Below are 16,559 nucleotides of genomic sequence, written 5' to 3'. Positions count from 1 at the left end.
AGTACAAACTCTGCTATGAGGATAAAAGCACTAAGACTTGTTGTTTACATCAAGGTCCTCCAATTTCAATTCATCAGAACATTTAAAGCCATACAAAACCCACAAGCACAGGTGAAAATATGATGGGTCATTTTTATTCCACATGGGGGCAGCATCCCCTACCTCATACACCTGCAGTTCAGCAAAAGGACATGACAATGATGTGGAACTTACACTGGTTCTACCATAGATTGGGGGTTCTACCCACAGAGGCCACAATGGGAATTAAAACTTAGCCATGAGCCCCTTCCAGTTTATTTATTTGTTTCTCTTTTGTATTTTAACTAGGCCTGACATCACGTGACATCAGCCCCATATATGGTGCCCAGGTCATCATGACATCACGTGACATCATCAGGGATGGATATCCTTGCTGTCATAGTAAATGCGTCCTGCTGTCGCAGTTAAGCCCATATATGGAGATCCCTGATGTCATCAATATTGCCCAGCAACTCTATATCTGACCGCAAACCCTTAGATCTCCATATATGGATATATGTCAGAACCTGTTCTGATATTCCATATGTTTGACTTATACCTGTCCATTCAAACTCTAGACAGGCCTGCCCCAAAGTTATTAGTGCAGCCACACCCGGCAGCCGGCGAAAACTAGAGTTCTCAACAGGCCCTGAAATGAAGGCCCGGCCCTACCTGGGCACTCATTAAACCCTATACACTCAAGAGAATGTTCCCGCTACCACCCTTAGATCTCCATATACTGTATGGAGCTGACCTGTTCTGACATTCCATATGTTGATCTGAACTCATCAAACCCTGTACACTCAAGACATGCTCCTTATATGGAGTAAGCTAGGGTGGCAGCGGTGTCAGTGTCTTAAGTGTACAGGGTTTGATGAGGTCTGGCCATATATGGAGCGTGTCTTGAGTGTACAGGTCAACATATGGAATGTCAGATCAGCTTCATATAGAGATCTAAGGGTGGCAGCGGGGGCATGCAGTGTCTTGAGTGTACAGTGTTTGATGAGAACTCTGTTGAGAACTCCAGTTTTCGCCGGCGGGTATCAGTTAAAAGGGAGACATCGAAGAGAAAGGACGGGTGGGGAAGGATAAACATATGGAATATGTTGTCGATTAAATAATCGTCCAAAGATGAAGTTCTTCAGGGTGAAGTATTGAGAATGTATTAAGAAGATTCAGCAGAGAAACAATATACAGAGAGTGAGGGCCTGTTCCAGCAGCCCCTCCGGGAGCAAGCCTCCCCAACCCCATTCTCAAACAGTTCTTATAGTCTTGTTTTAACAGAGATGCTACACTGAATGGTCATATAAGGGGCTGTGCTAAAGATAAGGGCGACACACAAATAGTTACACAAGTACACATTCGCTGACATAGTGATAGTAAGCATGGAGAAGTCCGGTCAGCTGTTAGATTGACAGCTGCAGTTTGAGCACATTGATGAGAATGCTTCAATTTGACTGAATGGAAGGCAGAGAATTACACAATAATGCATAATATTTGGCATGTCTATTTGGCATTCTAAAACAGCCATTACAAATGTCAGAACAGGTCAGCTCCATATGGAGATCTAAGAGTTTGAGGTTTGAGGGCAGATCTAGGTGATGATCCAGTCTTCTCCATATTTGGCTATCCAGGGTTTGATGAGGATAGTGTCGTGATCTCCATATATGGAGACGGCCATATATGGTGGCGTGACATGACATGTCAAGAGGCGTGACCATATATGGAGGTGTGATGTGTCACGAGGCGTGACCATATATGGAGGCGTGACGTGACACGACAAATCCAAATCAAACGCATTCTTACGCTCTTCAGTTACAGGCCCGTAACTCCTCAAGGACCCCTGGGGTCCAAGGAACAACATGGGGGGGGGGGGGGGGGGGGGGTCCGTGCGTTGATCTCCAACAAACACAAGCTCGATCCCGACGTATCGTCAGCCCACCTGATCAGTTCAGAGTGTCTATCCTTTTTTTTCCCCAACAATGTATTTATTGATTTTCCTTTTTCCACACAAATGACAATACAAATATACAACAATGAACATGAACAATGAACATTACAAGACAATTACTCATTATAAAGAAAGCAAAACAATAACAAAAAAAATAAAAACAACAGCACTACTCCTCTTCAGCTTCATCCATTAAATGTGACAATTATTGTTCTTAATATATCTTATAAAACAGCCCCACAGCTCCTGAAACATTTCTTGTTTGTCCTTAAGAATGTATGTCATCTTTTCCAAAGGTAAACATAAAGACAATTCCCTGAACCACTGTGTAATACTTGGTTTAATTGTCTGGCCTCTTCCAGGTCAATGCTATCACTCTTTTGAGTGTCTATCCTTTTGAGTAAAAAGTTATCATTCAGGGCATTCGTTTCTTCAGCCCGATAATAGATAGATACATGCAACGTGTGCGGAAACACATGTTTTTGATTTGCCATTTTGAAAAGGGCACTTTTCATACACGAGACAAAAAGGTCAGCGGTATATAGGTTTCTGACGGGAGCTGCCGGTTACAAGTAATTTGTAAAGAAAATGTGAGTGTCTGGGATGAAGCGGGAGAGGATTCACTGAGGCAGGACGTGAAGAGCCGAGAGTAAAGGTTAAAGCGTTGCAAGATTATATATATCACGGGCATTGACAGGTATACACCTGTGAGTTACAATGATGTCATAAGACAGTGGTTCTCAACCATTTCTGGAGCAGGGCCCACTTGGAAATCTTGAAAAGTGTTTGGCGGCCCACCCATCTGACCACTTAGGCCGCACGACTGCCGTGGTCAGAACGGGGCCACATGCCTTTCATCATCGATCATCAATCAATTGACTGCGGTGCTTGGATCAGAGGAACTAATAGTTTTTTTTTTTACATTCATTTTATATTATCAATCTAATAATTTAGCGGACTGTCTGTCAGTCAGTCAGAGTACTTCCTTAGCATAGACAAGGTCTTTCTAAAGAGGATGAGACGCGAAGACCGTACGGGCGACGCCATGTTGCTTATGGTGCTCCATGGAAGGAAAGAAACATGCGCAATGGGCTATATGCAGCCAACACTTCCGCGTTCAGCTTCCTTGGTCTCAACTGCTCATGTTTCTTTCCTTCCATGGAGCACTATAAGCAACATGGCGTCGCCCGTACAGTCTTCGCATCTCGTCCTCTTTAGACAGTCCTTGAGCATAGAGCAAGACAGCTGCTCGCTTTCTGCGCCATCTCACAACACCACGACGCACGGACCGCCTCACGGAACCTAGCGCCGCACAGCCCTGTCCTCCAACCTCAATCTGCCCTGCATTACACACGCCAAACAGTCTAACATTCATCTTAATTAAAGATTAAAAAACATCTCCCCGCAAATCACGTGTCACCATGCAGTGTCACCAGTGAAATGCATGTTGGGACGGACACAGATTAATACTGGGACACACTTTTCCGCGCAGCAGACCCACACGGGTAAACAATTCCCCCCCCCCCTATCACATTGCCCACACTGAACATCATTTGCTGTTCATATATTCAGAACGGGTAAGGACTAGTCATTAAAATCTTACAGTGCTTTGTCAATTATCCGGGGACCCACTTGCAATATCCTGGGCAGCGGTGGCTCAGGGGTAGAGTGGCTAGATGGTAACCGCAAGGTTGCCAGTTCAAACCCGGGCTCCCCCAGACTTAGTGTTGAGCAAGACACTGAACCCCTAATTGCTCCTGATGTGCTGGTTGGTACCTTGCATGGTTTCTGACGCCATCGGTGTATGAATGTGTGTGTGTGAATGGGTGAATGTAATGCACAATCTATGTAAAGCGCCTTGGATAAAGGTGCTATATAAATGCACCATTTACCATTTACCTCACGCCCACCAGAAGGCCCCCAACCCACAGGTGAATGTGAGGGTGGGATGTGAAGGGACTATAAGGGCCTAGAGGTGTGCATAGCCATAGTTGTTGTACTCTGGTCGACCACTTTGAGAGAGAGAGAGAGACATGCACGCACACACGCACGCACGCACACAATGGCCCTCATTTATCAACCGTGCGTACGCCAAAATATGGGTGTACGCCGAAATTACCGCAATTTTCGGCATTTACCATTTGCGCCAAAGATTGAAAATGATCTTGTGCCAAGACAAAACTCACGTCTGGTCGGGAGCTGTCGTACGCTTTGTCCTCACCTGTTTTTCTGTCGTAGAACAGCGGAGCAGCATTGTTTGACCAGCTGAGAGGCTGTCACAGGCATCTAAACATATGTATTCACTCCTAAAATGTTTATATAAAACTGTATAGGTATATATGGGCTAAATACATATAAGATGTGTCTTTGTGTCATATGAAATTAGTAGGAGATTTCCAACTTTACAAGTAATTAAAATCGCGCAATTAAAAACAATGTTTTGCCAATGTTGCAAGCCATTTAAACAGTGTTTTGCATGAGCGCATACATGCGAGGATTTGGGCTGTCTGTGCTGAAATATTTCCATGACGGGACGTTGGAGAGTAGGCTACTATATAGGCTAGTGCAGCTGCGGAGAGTCCCAACGTGGGTAGCCTACTGTAGCCTAATCTACAGCAGGCCAATGTCTTTCTGGAGTTACTGTATGTGCAATCTCCTCCTAGTTTAATAAACCCGACGCGTCGCTCGAATGCCAAATGTACCGTGCCAGCGCAAGTGGGAACAGCATCGGAGATAGGTAGGCTACCCAGCCAGCCCACCACCACCAGTGCCCATGCCACTGGAGCGACTGCGAGGCAATCTAAATACTGTCGAACGTGCGGTGCATGGTCAGTTGGTCACGGTCACGGACGGACCACAGTGATAGAGAGAGACAGACAGACAGGACAGGAGGAGCACCTATGCAAAACAGCAGCGTGTGTGTGCCTATTTGTTATTTAATTCATGGTTCACAGGTTCAGGTTTTCGTTCACTAATATATCTTGTTGTATATTAAATTAAAAAGACTTTAATAATTGAATATACAACTAACAACACACAGTGACGCTTGCAAATTGCGATATGTGCGTGCGTGCGTGCGGGGGGGGTGAGGCAGGCAGCAAGGGAAGCGAAGCGAGAGGAGAAACAGACAGGGTAGGCCTTTATACAGCTTTATTTAATTCATGCAGGTTTATTTATTTAAGATACAACAAGTTGCAAGTTGCCTTAGTTGCGTGTGCGTGCGTCTGTGTATGAGAGAGGGGGCAGCGAGGGAACCTTTTTTTTCTTCCTGTAACCATGGTTTCCAGGTCGTATGGCAGTTGTTCATGTCGCAAAAACGAGGGCGAGGCTTGATTTCATAGGGCGTGCCAGATAGATTTCAGCCGTCACATTTATAAACGTCCGAACGAAATTAAGGAAGAAACAGCTGTCTGCGATCACTTTGTAAATGCCGACCCGACGTGGGTGTACTACGAATCCTACACTCGAATTTGGGGCAGATTTTACACTCGATTGATAAATGAGGGCCAAATGTCTGGCTAACCTAATTTATTTAATGCAATATATACAATGTAGCCTAATGGCTCTGTGATCCCCATGCTCCAAGGCACAATATGTGGCACACTGTCCTCAATGTGTCAACATGCTGTACCTTAACGCTGCCCGGGTGACATGTTGCATAATAAAGGCACTCGGGTATAGATGCATGTAGGTATGTATGCATCTCATGTGGCACTGACTGAGCCTCATATAGGCTACTATATCACTGACCTGGTTACGGTAATACCAAATCACTGTTTCATAACTGCTGGGCCAGGGGAACATAATTGGGCCACGAGATGCTCTAACGCATGTGTGGTTCTCAACCAATCTAATTTCAAGGACTCCCGGTGTCATTATGTATTCGGCTACGGACCCCCCGATCTCCACTGTAGTATCGCCTGTGTTATTTTAACTCTCACAGTGGAACAAAAACGGGTCCATTTGGTTCCATTTGTACACTGTTAAGACTTACAAAACCATAACTCTAACTATACATAATTAGGCTGGGGACCCCCTGGAACCCCTTCAGAGACCACCGGGGGTCCCCCGGACCCCACTTTGAGAACCACCATGTGCATGCTTCCTGTTGGATCTTATCTATTATGTTACTTCACATTGTTTACATAAAGGACATGCATTCTTGAAATGTGAGGCAAGCAAGTGAAATGACTTGAACCCCCAGCATCCATATTAAATAAATAAATAAATAAATAAATAAATAAATAAATAAATAAATAAATAAATAAATAAATAAATAAATAAATAAATAAATAAATAAATAAATAAATAAATAACAATAGCAGATCTACAAGCTCATTTTGGTATCATGCACACGATGGTGACTCTAACACCCACTGGTCTAGTTTCTATATACGATTTAGTTTTTCATTCACCATTAAATCGTGATGTTATACCTACTGCTGTTTGATGTGCTTTCATACCCGGATGCTCTGCTTTTCATTTCTTTAACCGTGACACTTTCAATCATGCACATGAAGCCGTGGTTTGATATTCCTGCTGGTATTTATTTTATTATGCAATATTCACCTGCAGTCTGCAGAAGTATCATTTCTGCCTTCTGCAATGCCATTGCTAACATTTAATCATGCCCCTCATTACAATATATTGGACTTGGTGTGTTTGGTTTGACTGTGCCTTCCTCATTTGACTTGTTCCATGTTCGTGTTCTTTTCTTCTTTTTATATTTGCTGTCGGGCAGAAACCTCATCTCAATATTTCAACTTTTTTTCTTTTTTGGTAAATGCAGTACTTCATCATACAAGGGTGTCTATGAGCTCACAACACCTCGTGATGCAAGGCGCAGGGACGGATTAATTTAACCCCCATGAGGGCCCCTGGGCCGGTCATTTTTGCAGGGCCCCCATAGCGCGCGTGCACGCAACATTTTTGTGTTTTTCCATGTTTTTAATCATGCTTTTGACCTAAATTTAACTAAATCAATGGCCAACGGAGGACCCCAGGAGTCCTTTTCAGGGCACTAGTACTGCACGGTCCAATTTCCCCGAAGGGCCCCTGAGAGCCAAGGGCCCCTGGGCCACGGCCCCACTGGCCCAATGGCTAATTTGTCCCTGGCAAGGCGTGGTGAGCTTGTAGATCGGCAATTTCCACTGGCCACTAAACAATATTCTCTCTCTCTCCCCTATTATAACTAATAATTTAACCAGGCTGATCATTTTCACCTGTCATTTCAGATTTCAGCCACAGTAACCGTTCAATTGAGGATCTTGTGAACATTCCGGCCTTTCTTCTTGCTCCTACATCAGATGAAACCTGGCTCCTCTTCTTGACCACATCATCATCATCACAGTGTGCGATTGTGGCCCTATACGCAACCAACCCCACAGACTGCTTATGCCAAGCAGCCGTCCCTGATTTTAAGGCTTGTAGATCGGCTATTTTTGCCATTCGTCGTGCGAGTATAGTTAACCCATTTAGGCCTGACGTCGAAATAAATAAAACGTCTTCTGAAAGAATATATATTCAAAGGGGGGAGGGGGGGGGTGGTTGAGAAACATCATGTAGTGACAGACGTTAAGTATAAGTAGGGCTTACGTTGAACTGGCGAATATAGCCACCATTCTGAAATCTCGTTCAACGTTAGATTCTTCCTCCAGCCCTAGAAGAGAGGAGGCATCGTCATCGTCACATTGTGTCAGGGTCATGGCTCAGCAACGCGTGCTGCCTGGTCGCATCTCCCTCGCACACTAAAGACGGGCCTCTTAATTGAATGTCTCCCTCTGTGAGCTCTATACCTGTCAACACGGGCCTTTAACCCATTAAGACTTGAGATCCGATTCTACAAAATGTCTTAAATCCCAACAGTTTTCTGAAAAACCTAAGTGTGCAGCTCATGGAAAAGTCGAGATCTTTTTTTTTTACTAATGGCACATATGTTTTCTGCCAGAACTTTCAAATCGATCTGAAACTAGAGGACAATATCTGACTGCAAGTCTTACATTGGATGAGTACGCACCATAGAGTATATAAAAGGATAGAGACTGAACTGGCGCGAAGCTCCGCCCCCTCCGCTATTCATGTCAGTGGAAGTTGCTCAGTGGCGTTTTGAAGCACCCGGAAGACTGCCGGAAGTACAATCTCAGAACGTCTACTTCCGCATTTGACCACCAAATGTTGGTGGTCAAATGCGGAAGTGCAACCGAGCGCTCAATGTTAAAGCCCAGCTGCACGGGGTTTCCCGGTCATGAATCCACGGGTCCGCCTGTAGTCCCTCCTCCTACCACTAGGGCCCAGAGCTTCAACGTTGAATCACTGGCCCCTTGGTACGCACGCAACGCTGGGAAAGTTTAAAGGCCAACGAGGTCAGCTAACGGGGCACGAATATGTATTTGGATTACATGAATACAGCTAGTTTCTGCCGGACAGCAACAATATAGCCTATTATATTGTGATGAAGAAAATTCATATTATCGTCACAATATAAATATTGAGGCATTTGGGCAAGAACAATGTGATATTTGATTGTCCATATCACCAACTGTAGTTCTCTTTCAAAGGCTTCCCCCTGGTGCAAACAATGCAAACTTCAAATCCCAGAATGCTTTACTGTAGACTAGGTCAGGGGGTGAATCCATGATGGAAATGATTGCAACACCCTCCATTGACGGCCATCCAAATAGAAACGTTTGATCTGCTTCCAACACTAAATATTATCACCGCACAGAATTTCTTAGCCGAAAGTAGCTGTCTACACCTACAGTTGGAGGCCATCGATATTGTCACCGAACAGAATTTCTTAGCCGAAAGTAGCTGTCTACACCTACAGTTGGAGGCCATCGATATTGTCCTTTTTGCTGAGGTTTGCGTGATCTGCGCAAAAGGACAGTTAACCCATTTTGGGCGGGAACCCCTTTTGGTGTTTTGTTATAATTTATAATGTTATAATTTAGCTATTGAAAAATAGCAGATCTACAAGCTCATAGCGCGCCACCGAGTGGCGCGCTACGAGCTTGTAGGTCTGCTATTTTTGAAAAATCGTGAAAATATTTATTTCAGAAAACTGGAGGATTTAGAAGGATTTTTAAAAATTTTGAGGTCAGGCCTAAATGGGTCAAATGATAAGGGACAATATCGGTGGCACCCAACTGTACAGTGGATTTTTATGAAACAAACGCTTTGCAGATTGAAAGAGGATAATTCAAGCTTCCCTTATACACGTGGCAATGTTGGTGAGTTTAACGCCGTTTAATAGCAGATCAGACTTTTCTTTTTTTTATAATATTTTTTATCCCACGATTTTGTAACCCATTGTTCACCCCTGTGTCAATTATCTAATGTGATCCTGGGCTCTACACACCCTCCGCCAACCTAGTCCCCATATATGGGGGACATGGGTAAATGGTAAATGGTGCATTTATATAGCGCCTTTATCCAAGGCGCTTTACATAGATTGTGCATTACGTACATTCACCCATTCACACACACATTCATTCATACACCGATTGCGGCGGAAGCCATGCAAGGTACCAACCAGCACATCGGGAGCAATTTGGGGTTCAGTGTCTTGCCCAAGGACACTTCGACATGTAGCCAGGAGGAGCCGGGATTCGAACCGCCGACCCATGGATCATTGGACGACCTGCTCTACCTCTTGAGCCACAGTCGCCACAGTGGGGAGAGCAACGGACTTGAACTCATGCTTCCTTCATGCCTGAAGTGTCCAAGTTGCTCCTTTACACCTGACAGGGGGGAGTTTCCCTGGTTGGACGTAGCGCGTGGAAGGAACACGTTATTCCAACCAGTTCCTTTCCCCTCCATCAGGCGCCCCGGCTGGCCAGGGGGAGGCAGTTTAGAGTCCAGGATTACTGCATGTTTTTTGTGACGGTACCTACCCTAGGGGACACGGGGAGAACATGCAAACTCCACACAGAAAGGCCCTTTCGCCAACCCCGCCTCGGGTATGGGCACTGATGACGCGGAGGAGGAAACACGCCGCCAGCACCCACAGCGTCCCCAGTGGGAATCGAACCCAGGACCTTCTAGCTGTGAGGCGACAGATCTACAAGTGAGCTTGAAAATGTCCACACTTTGAATGAGCACGTGTGTGTGTGTGTGTGTGTGTGTGTGTGTGTGTGTGTGTGTGTGTGTGTGTGTGTGTGTGTGTGTGTGTGTGTGTGTGTGTGTGTGTGTGTGTGTGTGTGTGTGTGCGTGCGTGTGTGCGTGCGTGCGTGCGTGCGTGCGTGCGTGCGTGCGTGTGCGTGCCACATTACAGTTCTAGGGGAGAAAAAAAAATGGCAGTAAACACTAGTGGATGAAAAAGTGCTTTGAAAGACCGTTAACGCCAATATCATCTGTTTTTCCAATTACAAAATGAAGGAGAGCGGGAACACCGCTCTCTCAGTCTCATTCTCTCTCTCTACCAACTCTCTCACTGCCTTGCATAAGCATCCCCCCCCCCCCCCCCCCCCCCCATTCCAATTTCTGGGCAGTTAAAAAAACATTAACATTCGGCCCCTGACAGGAGTTTTTGCACCCGTTGCCAGGAGAGATAACACCGGATTGGAAATAAACAAGCCAATCAGTTTTCATATGTGCTGCGATTTCAAGGAGGTGCCACAGGGATTAGCATACATTTGGGACAGCTGTGTTGAAAGAGTGAGGTGTACGTGCCCTCCATCAAAAATGCGCAGGGGAAAAAAATCTGTCTTTTCAAAAAGATTATGGCCCCGGGACAGGTCGTGAGCCAGACTTCTGCTTAATTTATTTATTCATTGTCACACAACGGCATCGCCTGCGGGAAAAATAGCTGATCGAGAAGCTGACAACTTGTAGAGCGGCTATTTCCAGCACAGCAACACGTTTTGTATGACAAAGTATATGAATCAAGCTGCACGGTACGGAGTACGGACACATGATTATTTTGGTCAGAGCGCATGCTATCTGCCTGAGCTTCTGAGATACCTTTTATTTTTTGTTAGTTAATAATAATAATTTAAATCATGTTCACTCATGGTCTGCTTTGCTATCCACAAGTCATGATCAACCTTCTATGTTTAAAGGGGCACTTCACCCCTTTGCAACCAGAGCTTTTTTTTTTTCTTATCTTTTTTTATCCCACGATTTTGTAACCCATTTTTCACCCCTGTGTCAATTATCTAATGTGATCCTGGGCTCTACACACCCTCCGTCCAACCTAGTCCCCATATATGGGGGACATGGGGAGAGCAACGGACTTGAACTCATGCTTCCTTCATGCCTGGTTGGACGTAGCGCCTGGAAGGAACACGTTATTCCAACCAGTTCCTTTCCCCTCCATCAGGCGCCCCGGCTGGCCAGGGGGAGGCAGTAACCAGAGCTTATTTTAATGATGTTTAGGACACAAGAAACACTTTCCTGGGGTTTTTATATCTGTAAATTATGTTTTTTTTTTAATATCTTTTAGTCATGACGCCATGTTCATGACCAAAAACCTGTCATGAAAATGTGGTCTCACTTCCTTCCTGGACTACAAAGTCACACCTCCATGCCGCCTCCCCCCTCTCCACAAGGAGGGGAAGTGCACTAAAGCATTATGGGCATTGTAGGAATTCAGCAATCCACAGACTTCATTGTTTGTCTGGCCATAGGGTGCAAATTTCAAATTGTGCTACTGTTATCTACTACAAATATTAACGTTGACTGACCGCAGTTTCTTCCAGCAGTGAAATGGCCCTTTGGTCCATGGTCTTCTCTCCTGACATACCTGTCGACCCCCATGTGTGTATAGAGTTCAGTCCTAATTGCCCATTATGTGCCATTTGTTACACCGAAGAAGAAAGCAACTGAGACGCCTACAGATAAGGACAAAGATATAGGGCCGGGAGGCCTATAGCCTAATGATTGCCCCCAGGTTTGCGTCGCATCTCTGAGCGTGAAAGGGAGACAACATCGAAGGAATACAGTCCCTGCTGGGAATATCTTGTACATCGCTCCTGGGAGCTGGTCCTTGCTTTTCTTTTTATCACCATAGGGTACTCCGCTTCCTCTGTTTGTGGTCTGTCTAATTGGCTTGTTGGCGAAGAGAGTGTGCAGTTTAGCTATAACCGTAATGCTAATTTATCCGCAAACCAAAAGATTCCCGTGCCTGCGTCCACCAGCCAACTCTCTTCCCATTGTCAATGTCAAATCAATCAGACTATTGCAGGGTTTCCTCTGCCAATTGAATGGGGTTCCAACCAGGAATAGCAAGAGATGAAAACCATTCCAAGGTCCCACCGCGTTAGCTGCCACTGCCAGTACTGTAAGGTCCCAAATGGGTGGACATTTGCTTATCTCCCAGTTTCTCTCCCCTGTTTTCCACTGACTCTTTCTTCCAGGACGGGGTTGAAGTGAGTGTGTGTGTGTGTGGAATTGGGGGACCAGAGTGCATTGAGCACAGGAGCAATCTTGAAAGACGATAAATCACTCAGGAGGGGCGACGACACCTGAGTGCCGGTCCCAGTGAGACCGAATCCTTAGATGTATGGAATGGATTGAAAAGGTGGGAGGGAGCAGAGAGAGATTGATGGAGATGGTGGTATAGGAGGTGTAAAGTAGACTAAGTAGTACGTGGATGGGAGGGGGGAAAAAGATTGGTAATGGCGTTTACCAATCTTTGGGTAAACGCCATTACCAGAGATGGGAAGTGTACAGAAGAAAGCCAAATGAGAGAGAAGACGGAGTGCAAATGGAGCACCTCCCTGTAAGCGAGTTGCACGGGGAGAGGAGAGGAGACGGGTGGGATGACCGGAGGAGTGATCTCTGTGACAGCCTGAGCTATAATGTGTTAGGTTTCTGGTCTAGAGCGGCGGGTCGCGGCAGAGATTTTCGCACGCCCTGATTGGATCTCACCGATCTGTCAGTCACCCCCGGCCCCCAAGAGGTAGAGCAGGTCGTCCAATGATCCATGGGTCGGCTGTTCGAATCCCGGCTCCTCCTGTCTACATGTCGAAGTGTCCTTGGGCAAGACACTGAACCCCACATTGCTCCCGATGTGCTGGTTGGTACCTTGCATGGCTTCCGCCGCAATCGGTGTATGAATGTATGGGTGAATGTAATGCACAATCTATGTAAAGCGCCTTGGATAAAGGCGCTATATAAATGCACCATTTACCATTTACCATTTTATTGATTGATGCTTAATTGCATGTCATTGCACACAGGTGGTTAAACAAACCTGTCACTCTGACTCGAGGTATGACTCAGAATGACTGCATGAGTATAAGCTCTGTAGACTTGCTTAGTGTTATATCGTGCTGCTAAAGTTAAAGATGGAGTGCCACAATTTTTGTATTTTTCCAGTTTTTCATGTGTCTATGAGGTGACAGTACTTCATTAGACACCCTGGAGTCGTTTCTATGTGCAATGGTGTATTCACTTTGCATTTAGGGTTTCTTCCTGGAGGCTGAACCAGCTGTGGGTGCGGCTTCAGTTCAGGTGGATCACCACCCGTCACCACCCACCAGGCAAACCAGGCATATTTAATGTGGGTGGGCTTGTCCACATAAAGGCATGATTTTAACAAATACTGTACACATTTTGGAAAAAGTTATTCCTCCTTATTATAATAATACCTGATGATCATGTTTTAGGGTGGAAAAAAATCGCGGCACTCCATCTTTAAAGACGTTGAGTCTGAAGAAGCCAAGGAGAGACGGTCAAAAACTCATTGCTCAACAAGAAGAACCTCTGTTCCACAACAAGCCGCCAACGAGGTATTCTCTTTGATGTTGCCCTGTGTTTGATGATGGTGCACACTGAAGCTGCGCTTAGACATGTTTTGTATTTCCATGCAACTCTGGTCCGGCTATGGACCAATTAAAGCTATTAGACGCTTTAATCAATGATGTTGTGATGCAATGCAATTTGTTAATTGTTTGTCTGAACAGTAGTGAACATAGAGTTCTCAGACATGACATTAAAAATGCCTTTAGAAAAAAACAAGAAATGATTATAGTAGCCTATTAATACTTGTCAGCTGAAAGAAGCGCTGTCTCCGTTGTGTTCAATTTGTTTTATAAATAATGCCATTGATTGATTGAAGATTCGAAACTGGCCTGCGTAAATTCTGAATCCCCCACCCACCCCTTTTTCCCCTCACTGTATATTTTGTTTCCCCTTTTTACCTCTATGATGATTTCCTGTTTTTTGGCTATATATATCGTGTATATTTGTACGTCTCTAAATGTTATGATGAATTGAAAATGGTGGACCCTCTTGTAAACAAGTGTAATACTTTATGGTGTCGTCCACTCACAGTTGACAGTTTTTGTCTTCAGTTGTAGGCCTACTTGAAATGTACCGTAGCCTAATTCTGCAAAATGTTAATAAATACTTCAATCAATCGATCAATCAATCAATCAATCAATCAATCAATCAAAGACAGGAAATCATCATAGAGGAGGTAAAAAGGGAAAAAAACATGCAGTGAGGGGTACAAGGGATTTTACCGGGGCCAGTTTCGAATTGCAGCCATCCGTAGGTGCCCCTTGAGAACGGTTTTGAAGGAGTCAAGGGATTCGCATGTCTTAATGACTGTTGGTAGGGCATTCCCCTTTTTGGTGGCATAGGAGCGAAATTAATTTAGTCCCTTGTTTGTGCCAAATAAATGATGCAACATGCTGATATTGAGTAGGAGGAGAAATAATTATAAAAGACACATACAGTGATAGACAAGATAGGCTAGTCTTATAAGTTTGATTTGCTTTTTTTAATAAAATTGCATTTGTTTTAGTTGATGAAATGACTTGAATTTGTTGACAAATGTATTTTGGGTGGGCCTTGATGGCGTTGAAAATAGACATATTTTCTGCAACACCTTGTGAGCTTGTAGAGCTGCTTTCAGAGTGGAAAACCCAGCGCAAGCAAACATCCTTACAGGATCTGTTCTCCACTATAGTCCCTCGATCAGGGCCGGATTAACACCTCTGAGGGCCCCTGGGCACTGAAGCTTGAAGGGCCCCCCTTCATGCGCGTGCAACATTTTTGCTGTTTTGGAGCCGTTTTGGGGCAGTTTTATGCCGTTTATATTGGCCTATTTCCGGTCGCCTACCCCCCCCCCCCCCCCCCCCCCAGAGTGACAGCCCATCTAGCGCATTGTTGCTGCTTTACACACAATTGCACTTTTCAGCTGACCTCACCAACAATAAAACACTAATCTTTTTAGACACCATTTATGTAATTCGGATTAGCAGGGAAGTTTTCTGTGGAGCTAAAAAAAACAAAAACCCTTTTTTTTTTTTTTTTTTTTTTTTTTTGGGCACGTGCCCAAAGTGCCCATATGGTAGATCCGGCCCTGCCCTCGATCCTAACATTTTACTCATTTTACTAGTTTTGATTGTCAATGAAATTGTCTATATTTAGTTTTAGTCATCATAGCCTAGTTTTAATTTCGTTTTTGTCAGTGAAAAAAGGTATTTGTCATTTGTTTTAGTAGACGGAATCAACACTGGTGTGTGCAGATGAGAAACTCTGAGAAACTGAGGGCAGAGAAAATATACACTAAACTGTGTCGGAGGCTCTAATTTCCCCCTAATCCTTGGTGATGATTTGCTTGCAAATGCAAACATGGAGTCTCTCATGCCTTGTTGGCAACACAAACTGTGAACATGGTGGTGGAAACCTATATGCCATATTTTAGCGGTTTTGGATGTTATCAGATTATTTTGATTGATTGATTGAAATATTTATTAACAGTTTGCAGAATTACAGTACATTTCAAGCACAAACTCAATACAAAGGCTGTTAACTGTGAGTGGACGACCCAATTAAGCATTACACTTGTTTCCAATAGGGTCCACCATGTTCAATTCATCAAAAACATTTAGAGACGTACAAATAGACACTTCTATATAGACAAAGAACAGAACAGGAATTCATCATAATGGAGGTAAAAAGGGAAAAGAAACATATACAGTGAGGGGAAAAAGGGGTGGGCGGTGGGGGGGGGATTCAGATTTTACGGAGGCCAGTTTCGAATTGCAGCCGTCCGTAGGTGCCCTTTGAGAGCGGTTTTGAATCTCCGCCATTAGCCCTTATCAAGACCATGCAAATTATGGAGCCACTGTGGACATTTTCTACATATTGACGTTGTCAGACATTGTACGCCGTTGCGTTTGGTGCGTTGTCCGACTACTAACCCTAACCTCAGTCTTAACCGGCCACGTAAACAATCAATCAAGCAAAGTTCTTGTATAGCACAGTTTCACTATGTTTTCGCTTAGGCGGCAGTCATTTCACTTCCACATTTCCTAGTCCGCGTACTCGTGGTAGGCAGTATGTGGAAATGTCCATACTGGCTCCATTGCATGGTTCTGATAAGAACATACAGTTGGGTGCCACCGATATTGTCCCTTATCATTTGACCCATTTAGACCTGACCTCAAAATTAAAAAAAAATCCTTCTAAATCCTCCAGTTTTCTGAAATAATTATTTTCACGATTTTTCAAAAATAGCAGACCTACAAGCTCGTAGCGCGCCACTCGGTGGCGCGCTATGAGCTTGTAGATCTGCCATTTTTCAATAGCTAAATTATAACATGTTTAAAACACCAAAAGGGGTTCCCGCCCAAAA

General features: G+C 44.5%; 1 long non-coding RNA gene across 1 annotated transcript in view; it reads right to left on the bottom strand.

The window, feature by feature from the left end:
- LOC306916029 overlaps positions 1 to 16,559 on the bottom strand; it is a 333,469-nt gene extending 316,910 nt beyond the window's left edge. The window contains exon 1 of the long non-coding RNA XR_013788916.1: positions 16,311 to 16,559. This is a non-coding gene — a long non-coding RNA (uncharacterized lncRNA). The remainder of the gene's footprint in view (positions 1 to 16,310) is intronic.

Source organism: Electrona antarctica (genome assembly GCF_951216825.1).
Source record: "Electrona antarctica genome assembly, chromosome: 23".
In the NCBI taxonomy this organism is placed as follows: domain Eukaryota; kingdom Metazoa; phylum Chordata; class Actinopteri; order Myctophiformes; family Myctophidae; genus Electrona; species Electrona antarctica.
The sequence above is the reverse complement of the archived record's forward strand: the minus strand, read 5'-3'. Positions and strand labels throughout refer to the sequence as shown.